A 10,753-nucleotide genomic window follows, 5' to 3' on the forward strand; every position below is an offset into this window, starting at 1 on the left:
GACGCAAATTTACTTTATTGAACAGGAAGACAGGAGGATAATTGCTTATTTTTTTAACACGGCGAGTTGTTCTAAACTGGAATGCACAGCTTGAAAGGGTGACGGAATCAGACCAAAATAACTTTGTAAAATGAATTCTATAAATACTTAAAGGGGTTAAAATTTGAAGGATTACAGGGAATGGGGTCAATTGAAATGCTCATCTATATCATTGTCCCAGCACCTTTCCTGTATCTACCTCTGTTCCTCATCGAGCCCAAATAAAATACAATAATTATACAGATTTCGTCTTCTGCTAATCCTGTCTTTTGACAGCGCTTTAGTGTGTGTGTGTCGATAATTGCCAGGAATCATTCAGAAGTTCACTACTGTTTACAAACCACTACTTTGAACAAAATAATAACACTGAATAGAGCTTGTTTAGTAGAAAGCACGATTATCTTTAACATTTACGGCTCTGATTTTTCCTCTGGTGAGGTTTTGGTGTTCAATCCTTTCAGTCATCATGTGCCTCAAGCTGAAGATTTAAACATTGGTTTCGACAAGCTGCCGGGTCCGGCCCTTGCGGGTCTGTGTAAATGGAGAACTGTCGGTAAGAATGAGAGGGAGCAGATTATTTTCTGTTCCTCTGACAGATGCAGCATTGACCCTGCAGATATCAGAAATCTCTGGAGTCCGCCATTATTGTCCTCCCCTTGGGTATAACAGCTCTCAGTCAGGTGGAGTCAGTCACACGGGCCTCTGTCATGATGTTTCCGCTCCGTTCTTACCACACAAATCCCTGGGTCACTCACCATAACACAGAAGCCTGCGCTGAGGCCCTAAACATCATTGCTTCCTCACACTTTCACACCCTATTACAGTCAGATGTTTATTAGAACCCCTGCCTCTCTTTATGTAAGGTTACCAGCAGCCTCTGTTATTGACACACTGGAGCCGGCCTCTGTAATTATTATTGGACCAGGCCCCAGTCTGGCCCGGGCCCGGCAGTCAGAACTCCCTTTGCAAATCCAAGGAGGGAGATGTTGTTTGTTTTTTTGGAGAGGGCGGGAAGGTCAAAGCAGCAACAATGTCCCAGGAACCCGTCCTTTGCTGGATGGAGAAACTGTCCAGAGTTTCTCTGTCTTTAATTCCTCCTCCTGAGTGTAAGGAAATAATGGATAAAAGAACAGAAAGGCTGACACATAAACTCTCACCGTGAGCACTGGCCGTTATTAAATGGTCAGCTCTCTGGATTGAGGCTTCAACCCACAACCGTTTGACCCAGGGGTAAAAGTGATGCTAATTCGTCAATGCTGACATGATATATCTCCAGTTCCCATTGCATTAGTACAACGGCAACATATGACAGGTGCTAGAAATCTAAAATAAAAACCGAATGTGCTGGAAATCTTCAACAGGTCAGACAGCAGGTGTCGAGCCTGTTTGTTTTCTGGATCGTCACATTCTTTGCAGCCTTGGGGAAAGTGTGGAGAGGCGGGAGGATTTTGGAGGCTAATTAAAACCGGCGTTCTGTCGCACGGACACTCTTCCCGTGGCCAACGGAGCCGGGAATGGAACCTGAACACAGATCTTACGGCTCAAAAGCAGAAGGACCACCAACAGTACCTCGCAGGAGTGCAGTGTCTGGGGAGAGAAGTAGAGTCAAAGTTTCTAATCGATGACCCCGATTCTGATGAAGGGTCATCGCCATGAAACGTTCACTCTGGTTATCGCCACAGATTCTGCCTGACCTGCAGAGTGATTCCAGAATGTTATGTTTTATTTGCCATTACACTAGACTGTGTCAGTGTTATTACACCAACTCCATCCAATTGATATTTCAATGGTGCTTGACTCTGTCATTGGGCATTCGGCAAAAGATTTGCTCTTGTATCAACTGGCGCTGTCTCACACACACTATTATATCAGACCCAACTCCGATTTGGGTGAATCAGGTACTGACTGTGCCGTTATCACACTGGACCCAGTGATGGATTCAGTGATTCACTGCAACCTGCTATTCTCTGTTATCATCAAACATTGCACTAACTACACACAGCTTTACCGTTTTTAATCTGTTCCCTATGTCCAATCTCATTGTATAAAACGCTGTCTCTGTAATGGTTGCACGAAGAGCCTACATGTCATCCAAATTCTAATGCAAACCTCTCTCATTATTCCTGAAAACCTTGTGCCGATCAGTTTTCAATAGTAACCTGATTCTGATATTGTTGACGTTGACCCTGTTTCTGCTAGTGTTTCGCCATGACCTCTTTCAGTTGTTATTTTATACAAAGTGTTTTTGTTATTATGATCACACAAATATCGGTTCATTCAATGTTATACCAAGTCCTCCCTCTCTCTTATTCCTGAACTGGCCAATTTCTCTGTTTATATGACTCCTTGGGCCAATTTGTGTTATCACCGCACTAGCACATGCCTCTGTCTGTATTATACGAGGTATTGTGCATGTTATTACTTACACTAGATGATACCTATGTTTATATTACACCAGGTCCTGTCTCTGATATTACTGCATGAGCCCATATCCTTGGTTATATAACACCAGGTCTTGTCTCTGTTATTATTTCATTAGTCGATATCTCCTTTTATATTAAACCGGATACTGTCTCTGTTATTAATGCAGTAACCCATATCTCTGCTTATGTTACATCAAGTTCGGTCTCTGTTTATGCTCGACTAGGCCCTGCTTTATTTTCGTTAAGATTACATTGAATATACAACCTGCAGTTAAACCAATCCGTCCAAACATGATTCGAGTGGTTGTGGTGGCATTTGTGAAGATAACAGTTAAAAAAGTGGAAATAAAAGTCGTGAAAGTCTCTGGAGAGCAGCAGGAATTTCAATCCTTCCCATCAACAGGAATAATAAATCGGAGAATTACAGGTGTATTAGTCTCATGTCAGGTGTAGGTAAAGTTTGATATTTGCCATCACTTGCACAAATCATCACACATTCGAGATTATCAGGAGCTTCTGTGAGATATTGAGGTGATCATTTGTTAGTAAACTGCAGGTTATTCTGGATGTGATTTACTCCGCTTTCCAACTGATCACCGGACCTTAGAAACGAAATCGTCAGTCTGACATCACTTTATAAACAAATGCACACAACAGAATGGTTATCACTAAATACTTACAGTATTAAACAATCTACAATTAAAATAAATGCATAGTTTTGGAGTTGAACACAATCGCTGAAGGCTGGAATGGACTGAAAGTTAGCACTGGGAGGAATGAAGGGAAATTACTAAAATAAAATTCTCCAAAGAGTGTTATTAGATAATAGGAGATTCAAAATTAATAAGGGACGGTCACACAGAGAGTGAGAGAGAGAGATGGGGTGTCGTGGGGGGCGGGAGTTAGATGGTAGATGGAGAGAGAGCGAGAGAGAAAGAGAGAGAAAGAAACGGTGAGAGAGCGAGAGAAGGAAAGAAAGAGAGAAGAGGTTCAGTGAGTTAGATGCTGCCTCAGACAGAGAGAGAAGAGATATTCAGTGAATTTGGTGATAAACATGCTCGCCTTAGTAACTAAATGGTCAGTATGACATCACTTTCTAAGCAAAAGTACGCAACGAAACATGTTAACAATAAACGCTTACAATTTTACATCGTCCGCAGTGACAGGTTGAGTAAAATAAAATTAAATACTGAAACATTGTGGTAAAGATCATCATTTATCTTTGAGAAACGGCGGTATAAACAAGAAGCATGATTTTTTTTTTCCATACGGCACACACAACTGACCGTATCTGATATATAATTTCTTTGACGAAAGCTAAATGAAAATAACTATCAGGTACTGCAAAGAACGGGCCATCCAATACCGCCCGTTTTAGGCCAACGCCAGGGAACAATTCCCACCTCAGCATCTTTGTGTATAATATTATCTCTCCAACTGACAGTTGGAGACATTGACCACTGCAGGAATAACAGAGACATGGCCTAGCGTAGAAATAACTGAGGCAGGGTTAGCGCACTAAGCACTGGGTCAATTGATATTAATCCTCTCTCGGGGCTAGAACAGCAATAATTGATCCGGCACATGGATTAATAACATCCTAGACAGGGTCTGGTGCAAAAATAATTCAGATTGCCTATAATGTAAGATAAACAGAAACATGATCTATTGGAATAAAGACAGGGACAGGGCGAGTGTAATAGAAGGAGATGTATGGGCTCGTGCAGCAGCAACTAAGACAAGGTTTAGCGTTGTATGTACAGACACTGGGTTCAGAGCAGTCATAACTGAAACTTTTCCGCATGTAATACAACCAGAGACACGGCCGAATTCAGGAACAGCTGAGACGAAGCCGAGCACTGAAATAACTGAGGTAGGAACTGGTGTAATATTATGATAAACATAGTCAATTTCAATATCAACAAAGTCAGGGTCTGGTGCAGTAATACTGAGACAGGGCCAAGTGCACCAATTATTGATACAGCATCTACAGTAATACAAACGAAGGCTGGGCCTAGTATCAGCAATTATTGAGCCAGGATCTAGTGCAATAATAACAGACTTGGCCTTGTGTAGTATAAACAGAGACATGGTCTACACAGAAATAACAATGACAGGGCCTATTTTAATATAAACAAAGGCAATGTCTAATGAAATATAAACGGACGCGGAGCCTAGTGTAATATAAACTGAGACAGAATCTAGTTTAATATAAACTGAGACAGGGTCTCGTGTAACATAAACTGAAACAGGGTCGATTGTAATGTAAACAAAGACGTGTTCTCGTGTAATATAAACTGAGACGGGCTCCAGTGCAATATTATCTGAGACGGGGTCTAATGTAATATAAACTGAGACGGCGTAGTTTTATATAAACTGAGATAGTGTCTAACAGAATATAAGAAAAAACGTGATCTAGTGTAAGATAAACAGGGGCATGATGTCGTGGAGTAAAAAGTGAGGCAGTGCCGAGTGCAGTAATAAGTGAGACAGTGTCTTGTGTAAAATGAACACCGACATGGTCTAGTTCAGTAATAACTGAGGCAGGATCTAGTGAAAGGAAACTGACACGGGGTCTACTGCAGTTTCACCTGATACAGGGCCTTGTATAAAATAAACTGAGATAGAGCCAGTGCAATAATTACCAACACAGGGCCTGGATTAATATAAACAGAGATGTGGGCAAGTGCAGCAATAAGAGAGAGGCACGGTATTAAACAATAATAACAGTGACAGGGCACTGTGTGATATAAACAGAGACATAGACTGGTGCAGCATTAGCCAAGGCATCCCTTAGTTTAGTATAAACATGGCAGAGTCTAGTCGTGCAATAAGAGAGCCTCGTGTCATGTAAACAGGAACGTATTCTGGTTTCGTATAAGCAGAGACAAGCACGAGTGCAGTAACAACTGAGACATGGACTACTGTCATAATAGCCAAGACATGGTTTAGTGCAGTGATAACGGAGAGAATGTATAGTGTAATATGACCTTTGTCCAGTACATTGACTGAGATTGAGCTATTATAGAAACAACTGAGACACAACCTGTTGTAATATGATCAGATACATCACTTAGTGTAATATATACAGACAAAAGTCAAGTTTACTACGAACAGGGAAAGGGTTCAGTGCAGAAATGATTGAGACAGTGCTTGTTTCAGAAAATGTCAGCATTCACTGTTTCACTGCCATCTACTGGATGGACTCTACTATTGCAGATGTTGTGAAAATGTCGCTTTTTGTTGCTGCTTCCGACATTAAAAATAGAATCATAGAATTTTTACAACGCAGGAGGATGCCATTCGGCCAGTCCTGTCCGTGCTAACCCTCTGAAGGAGCAATTGACCTAGTGCTACTGCTTCCTCCGTAGTCCAGATTTTTTTTTTCTTTTCAGATAAGGATCCAGTTTCGTTTTGAAAGCATCAATTGTCCCTCAATCTACCACACTGTCAGACAGTGCATTCCAGATGCTAACCACTCAGTTCGTGTAAAGTTTTTCCTCTTATCTCCATTGCTTCTTCTCTAGGTTACTTTAAACCTGGTTTCTCAATCCTTCCACCAATGAGAACAATTTCTCCCTATCTACTCTGCCCAGTCCCTTCATGGTTTTTAATATCCCGATCAAATCTCCTCTAAACTTTCTCTCCTCAAACGAGATTAAAGCCAACTGCTCCACTCATTGTTCATAACTGGAGTTCGTCAACCCTGGAAGAATTTCCATGAATCTTTCCTGTGCCCTCTCTCTCATGCCTTCAAATTCTTCCAAGGGTGTGGTGCCCGCAATTGGATGCAATTCTCCAGTTGAGGCCTAACCAGTGTGTCACACACGTTTAACATAACCTCTTTGCTTTTATATTATTTTCCTCTATTAATAAAGCGCAGGATGCTGCATGCTTTATTAATCGCGCTCTTTCAACTTGTCCTGCCACCTTCAATAATTTATACACATAAACACCCAGGTCTCTCTGCTCCTGCAGCCCCTTTGGAATCATACCCTTTCTTTTATATTGTCTCTCTGCGTTCTTCCTACCAACATGAATCACTTCTCGCCTTCTCTGCGTTAAATTTCATGTCACTTGTCCGCCCTTTCCACCAACCTCTCGATGTCTTTTTGAAGTTCTACACTATCCTCCTCATGGCCCGCAATGCTTCCACATTTCTCATCGTCCGTATATTTTGAAATTGTGCCCTGTACACGAAGGCCCAGTTTATGAATAAATGTTATGAAAAGTAGGCGTCGTAGCACTGAGCCTTGGATTATAATCCTTCCCCCAGTCCGAAAAACAACCATTCAAAACTACTCTTTGTTTCCTGGCACTCAGCCAGTTCCCAATCCATGATGTTACCGTCCATTTTATTCCAGTGCGCTCCAACTTTGCTCACACGTCTGTTGTGCGGCATTTCATCAAATGTCTTTCGTAGACCATGTAAACCACGTCAAAAGCATTACCCTCATCAACCATCGCTGCTCTGTCATCAAAAACTCAAGCAAGTTAGTTAAACATGATTTGCCCTTAACAGATCCACGCTGGCTTAATGTATCAAGAAACCACTTCTACTGATGTATCGGCTCATTACCTCCTGTGCGAACTCCCAATACTTATGGTGCAACAATGGCAGATTAACGTGGCAGATTTGCGCACTTTAAGATCACGAGAAGAGCAAAGTGCCTCAATTCCTATTGATTAATTCTTGACGATCTTGTTTCAACCGAAGAATGTGAACCAAGGCGCACATTATGGGGATGATGGGAGATTTCATGACCAACTCAACCGGTGTGAAGTGAGGAGAGATTTTTTCTTCATGGAACCACCTGAAATGTGGTGGCGGTGATTTCCTCCGATTCTGCAGGTGCTACAGAGCTTCTGAGGTAGGAAAGATGGGATCTTAAGCTGAAATAGGTGTGTGTGTGAGTGAACGCATTAGATTTACTTACAAATGAAGATAAATAACCAATTTTACCTATTATGTTCCATATTTTATTTTATTGAAAATGTTTTATGCTGTTCGTTTAATATCGTTAACATTGATTGAGAAGACATTGAGCATTCCCTCACCAAGGAATACCTCTGTTCCTAGTATTCAGTTGGAAATTGGACTAAATTATTCCAAAGATGGTGAGCATACACCCACCAGTCTCTGCGTTTCAGTTTTAAGTGCTTCGCTCAGCATTTAACAGAAGCTCCTGATATAAACGTAGAGAGTGTGATAAATTGTGCAAGTGATTGTAAATAATCAAACTACCTAAACCTGACCTGAATTTACTCAGTTTTAAAATCCCGATTTATTATTCTCCTTGCTTGGAAAGGAATGAAACACTTGCTGCTCTCCAGCAAGTTTCACACTATTTCTGCCACGTTATTCCTTCTTATCCCGTTACATTCATCATTTCCGCCCCAACGCCTTCCAAATCCTTGGGTATGATCTAGTGAAATAATAGTTTAAGAAAAGGTTCACGTAATATAAAAGGCCTCATGCTCCAGAGAAATACAAGTGGGACAACTGGACAGAGTCTAATCCATTATCAACGAAGACATGGTCTCTAATGGGCATAAAATGCAGGGCTATGGTGAAACAGCATGGGGGTTGTGGTGGGGTGTGGTGGGTGGTGGGTGGGGGCGGTGGGGTGGGGTGTGGTGGGGTGGGGGCGGTGGGGTGTGGTGGGGTGGGGGCGGTGGGGTGTGGTGGGGGGGGTGCGGTGGGGTGGGGTGGGGGGGGGTGCGGTGGGGTGGGGTGGGGGGGGGTGCGGTGGGGTGGGGGGGGGGTTGCGGTGGGGTGGGGGGGGTGTAGTGAGAGTGCATGAGATAAATTCGATAGTTTTTTTTAAAATGCTGGTCCAATCCTGAGGAACCGAATGACCTCCTTCCCAGCCGGGAGCACGGGTTCATTCTAGAAGTCTATGACTTATTGGCTCAATCCAACACTTTTCATTTTGCACCTATACTTCAAAAAAGGAAAAGGAAAAAAAAAATATATATGTGTATATATATATATATTACAGCGCCTTTCACCATCACCGGACCTATCCAAATGTTTTATAATCAGAAATGCGCTTATGATGTGTGTTCACAGTTATAATGTAGGAAACACGGCAGCCTGTTTGAGCACAGCAAGCTCCCACAAACTGCAATATGAAAATAACCAGGTGATCTGCGCCTTTGCGTATTTTTTATGTTTATTGACTGATAAATACTTGCTGAAGTGCCGGGGGTAACTCCCCTGCACTTCCAGATGGAATAGTACCATGGAATCTTTCACATCGACCTGAGAGGGCTGACGGCCTTCAGTTTAATGTCAGAGGGGAATATGCTGCCAACTGAGCCTCAGCTGGCAACCAAAGTTCATTGTTAATGAATATATAGACCAAGAAGACATAGATAAACATAAATCCAGGCATCTAATGGCTCAACTTTCTACATAGACACATAGTTAAATCAGACTGAATCCGGCCCCAACGATATCCAAAACCCTACCGTAGAGTCCCGCTGCTTGTACGAGCACTGACTGTAGGTGTGATCTTGAGTCTCACAACAGAATAGTTCTTTCATTGTGTGAGTTGTACTCTCAGATCCAACCATTTTGTAGGTTAGCCAGAACTTCACAGTAAGTCAAATGATTTGTGGGCCAACTGGGTCATTTCCTTAAACAGAAGAGTATTCATTGCACCTTGAATCGTTGCAGAATTGGAGATCATTAATAGATTGTGAAACACCAATCGATTAGGAGTGGGGGTTATTGATACAGTGAGATACATCATTCCATTACAAGCAATCGATTTTATGGGGAAGATAAGGTTTGGAACTGTCAATAGATGAAACCATTAATGGATTGAGACACAACTGATGCTTATGAAACACGATCAATGGAAAGAAAAAAATACCAAGAAATATAAATTGTTTTGCAATATGACAGCCTGGGAATACCTAATGTTACGTAAGTATAATAATTTCATAATATTTTTCTGGCTTATAGTAAAGTAGGTTTAAGGGAGTGAGTATAGTTGGTTCTGTCTGTGTGATTTAATTACATTTGGAGTCAGGTAGACTGTAAGCCTAGAATTATCAAAAGAAGCTAGGTGTAGAAATGTGCTTGAGATGCTAATGAGTAAACATGGGTGATGGCTTAGCCCGTAAGGTGGGAAGGGAATTTGCCATTTTAGATAAATGAAGGGATTATGTGGATTTCAAAAGGATGTTAGTCTGTTTATAACTAGACAGCTAAGCAAGGCTAAGGAGTTTGTTTATTTTTCCCAAAGGTTACTGACAATATTGGCAACATGAATTTTTTATTCTTATGGGAAAGGTACCATTCCAAAGACAAATGGAACAATGGAATTTACATTTAAAGAGAGAGAAAATGTATAAAGGAGAATGAAAGGCTCTGTGAGGCGAGGGCCATGTTGGATCAACAGGAGTGTGTGAAACAAGCCTTCAGCCATTTATGCATAAGTCGGTTATGTCCAGTAACTGACGTTAGAGGAAACCATTTGGAATTCCACTGCCAAGTGGACACTGGGTTAACTTGCTGGTTTTCTTTGAAATCTAAAATCTATTTTGGACTGTTGCCTTAAAGGGGGATGTAACTAGAAGTCAGGTTAATTAGTAATTTTAGGATTTGTTATAGGATTAAGCAATTATAGTCTTATGTATGTGCTTGAAATCTTTATTTTGTTCATTTTAATTTATTCAAATCTCTAAAGGTCTTAGTTGACTCATTATTTCTGAAGACTGTTCCACTCATCTTCTCATAATAAACACAAATTGCAAAACCTTTGTGATGGCGTGACCAATTTTCCCTTGTGGATTTGGTCCCCCTGGCCACACATCAGCTGCTACGTCATAACACAATGTACCTGGAACTATCTCTCCATTCATCTGTCACTGTTTCTGATAGTTGGCACAGCGACAGTTACTCCTGATAGTGGGACATTAAACATGAATGGCAGTGTGCACAGACTAGGTAATCATGCTAGATAAAAGTAGAGATCCTCTTCTGTAATGAGGGGCGATCAATTGTGTCGTCAGGAACTCTGTGCTGTTTACATAAAAACATTTCATCAATATAATATGAATAACTATATTAATAACTATAGTAATAATTCATTTTGCTGCAGTTTTGAACATTCGTGAAGAGTTTAAAGGTATAAATTTAGGGCAGAAATTTGTGTGGAAAGGCAATTGCTGAATATTCCCACATTGACTTATTGTTGGAGGCTTGATATCACAACACCGTTTCTCCTGAGCACATCTCATTCGAGTACTGACCTCACCCATCCAACTGGTGAAGAATT

This window comes from Cetorhinus maximus, unplaced genomic scaffold, assembly GCF_964194155.1.
Source record: "Cetorhinus maximus unplaced genomic scaffold, sCetMax3.hap1.1 HAP1_SCAFFOLD_1209, whole genome shotgun sequence".
Taxonomy (NCBI): Eukaryota; Metazoa; Chordata; class Chondrichthyes; order Lamniformes; family Cetorhinidae; genus Cetorhinus; species Cetorhinus maximus.